Genomic DNA, 3306 nt, shown 5'->3' with positions numbered 1-3306 from the left:
GGTTGGTGCGGGGGGGGGGGGGGGGGGGGGGGGGGGCTACATGAGAGCTCGGTTTCCAGCTAAGTAGGCAGTGGGAAAAAAATCAATGTGGCTGTATAGTGGACCGGGGAACAGAGAGTATAGTAAGTCTAGTATAGTATAGTATAGTAAGTAAGTCTCTGGTAGTAGGGTGAAGGGACCTCCAGAGATCTACAAGTTGTAAAGTATGTAGGCGAGACTTAACATTGTTAAGTGCAGAGAAGGAGATATTAGATCTCTTGGAGGAAGAGTCCAAAGATATTAGATCTCTTGGAGGAAGAGTCAAAGGTTAGATTAAAATCTCCTCCTAGTGTAAGGAAGCCTGATGTAAACATTTCAAATTTGTGCAAGACAGTAAACAGAGCTTGCTTTTGGGAGACATTGGGCAAATATACAGTATGTTCGTCAGAGTGAAAGTTTTCCCATATATTAGACAAAAAAAACCTGCCCTCGTCATCCTCCAAGGCATGCACAATCTCAACTGTGAGAGGAGTGGAAAGCAATAGCCACGCCTAGTTTTCTGGGCAGTATTATTGCTAGTAAACCAAGTGCAGTAATATCTAGTAGAGAGATGCGGGACAGAGGAGGTCTTGAAACAAGTTTCCTGAAGGAAAATAATTTGTGATTTCAATTTGTGGAGGTGGTAAAAGCAGTTGGGATCTTTTATTGGGGCTGTTAAATCCCTGAACATTCAGGGTACAAAACGAAAGGGACGTCATGGTAGTGGTAGTGAGAAAATTGCGAACATGGGGAAGGACCCCACTCCTCTCCGAGCATCCGCCAAGTCATGTGAAGAAGAAGGAAAGAGGAGTAAGGGTGGAAGCAGAAAGAAAGCATGGAAAGGGAAAATAACAGAACAAACATTGGTAGACTTGTAATAACAACAACAAAAAAAGAGAGAAAAAAAAACCCCTTGTACAATTGTACTAGAGAAGAGAAAATCCCTTAAATGCGTGCACCTCAAATTCCAATATAGAAAAGGAAAAGGGGTTTGCAGTAAGGAGATCTGCGCTTGGCAAGTATGTCTAGACAGGTCAGAAACAGATATGGGTGCTCTGTCAAAGTCAAATGTACCTTGCGATTGAGCTTTAGATAGGATCTCTGATTTAAGTTAAAAAAAGTGCTCCCTGCACAAAACATTGCATGGTTGAGTGTTATTAGGTCTTCGAAAGCCTGGAGTGCGATAGACTCAGTCTATTGCAAAGTGCTCAGTGACGGTACGACCCAGAATAGCATTGAAAATTTCCGGTGACCGGGGGCTTTTAGGTCGGCATCACCTGTAGCTTCATTGAGGCCTCTGATGCAGATATTATTACGACGACTGCAGTCTTTCAAGTCGTCAAGGTGTGTATATATGGCCACAATATGGGGATGTTGAGAAGCAATGACAGATGGAAGCTCTTCCACTGCAGAGGTAAGGGAGAGTAGTTTCAATGTCATCCAGGCGAGAGTGGAAAAATTGGAGGCCTTCGTTGATTTCTCTCATGTCTGCTTTGTGTGCAGATTCCAATTTAGAAAACAGAGCTTCAATGTCTTTTAGTAGGAAGGTAGTTCAGAATCCTCAAGTTCCACACCCAGATCTGAGTCAGGAGAATCCTGTACAGAGGAGGCACGATCCTCAGCGGCCATATTAGAACCTCCTGGCGGTTCTACCGGCCGAGTAAAGAAGTCAGGAATCTGCTGACTAGGAGGCAAGTCAGCCGGTGGATTCTTCTGGTGGGGTCTACGGGGTGTGTCCTGCAGTTGAAATAGTCGGTTCCCCTGTGCATATTTCAGGTCGGGCAGCAGACTTCGCACTAAAAAGCATCTGCTCGCGGCCATGTCATGCCACGCCCCCCGGACAGTCCAGGTTTTGACTCCAGTATGTGCAAAAAGATTAACCCGCTAAAAGGTAGCTGGTTGAAAGGTGGTTAACTGAGGATTCGGTCAAGCAAGTGATTGCAAAAATGAGATATAACTTTATTACGACAAATTAAATGGGACAAAACCAATTGACCACAATTATTATTAAAACCATAGAAGCATGACAATCAATAGTTAATATAGACAGTGGTACCATGGATAAATACTCTCTTGTATATTACACTTCATATCCCGACCATGGGGAGGGAGACAGGTGTATCGAATTTCTTAACACCCGTCTAACCCTCACCAAAGGGCTCTCTAAATTGAACCTGTGTGCGATTATAAGGTAGACATAGGAATAGATCCGAATAAGCGATCGATGGGAAATTCCCTCTGATATAACTGAGGATGGAATTTAAAAGATTCTGATGAAAGTCTCCTTTACTTTTAGCTGTAGATTAGATAATTATTCAAATGATTGCAATCATTATATGGATTTCATCTCCCTTTTCAGATACACTTCAAATGTTGATTTCGGTCGTCTGTACTGTTAACTCTCATTCAGCTGACCCTATCAGGGTCTAATTTACATCCAGGATGATTTGCAGCTGTAGGCTTTATTGAACATAGAAAAAATGAGAAATAAAACAACGAAACAGAATGATATTGTTTCTGATTGAGTGATTTAGTTGTTAACTTATGATTTTAGTATATTCCTCCTTTTTCTCCCTTCAGTTTTAGTTGATTTGCTGTTCTTAAAGTAGCTTTTATTACTTAAATTCCCTTGTTTTCCTGTTCATCGTTAAAGCCGCCGGCATGGGTTTAGCCGTGTGAGCAATTAACTCCTTCCAGGTTAGCTACAATGTGCCGTAATTGTTGAGTCTGGAGTATACTAATACATAGTTCATTTCATTTGCTACGGTTTTAGTTCGTATAAATTGCTCCCTTTTGGTTGGCTACAATGTGCCGCAGTGATTGTGACTGGAGTGTAATGGTACAGAGTTCATCTCATTTGTCACTTAGGTGTACGTTTAATAAACTGTGAAAGAGTGTGATAAGCAGTGAGAAGGCTTTTCTCACCTTAGCAAAGTGAAAAGTCTAGAAAATGCTGTTTAATAACCCGAGATAAGTCAGGTAGGAACAGAAATATCTCACCTCTTCTCATCCTGGTGATAAGTACACAGAAAGTAATGGGGATGTACCTGTTTAATAAAGGGAGAAAAGTAGAGAACAGCTTTATCACGAGATAAGTATTGTGCAAAGTACCCTTGATTTAGCACCCTGTCAGACCTGGTGCTAAAGGCCCTTTTCTCGATAAGCACTGAGCAAAGATACAGGAACCTCCTCCTCTGTCACTCAGTTCTTCTCTGTTTCCAGTCCTGAGGAGAAGTTTGAGTGGTATGTTCTATTCAGAGCCTAGTGCTATTCTATCCAGCTGTTACC

The 3306-nt window shown here is 42.0% G+C and overlaps 1 protein-coding gene across 1 annotated transcript in view; it reads right to left on the bottom strand.

Annotated features, from left to right (window-relative positions):
* LOC108793365 (protein-glutamine gamma-glutamyltransferase E-like) overlaps positions 1–3306 on the bottom strand; it is a gene marked incomplete at its 5' end in the record, with an annotated part of 38314 nt that overhangs the window by 21112 nt on the left and 13896 nt on the right. The window lies entirely within an intron of this gene.

This window comes from Nanorana parkeri, unplaced genomic scaffold (assembly GCF_000935625.1).
Source record: "Nanorana parkeri isolate BGI_ZX_2015 unplaced genomic scaffold, ASM93562v1 scaffold743, whole genome shotgun sequence".
Lineage (NCBI taxonomy): Eukaryota > Metazoa > Chordata > Amphibia > Anura > Dicroglossidae > Nanorana > Nanorana parkeri.
The sequence above is the reverse complement of the archived record's forward strand: the minus strand, read 5'-3'. Positions and strand labels throughout refer to the sequence as shown.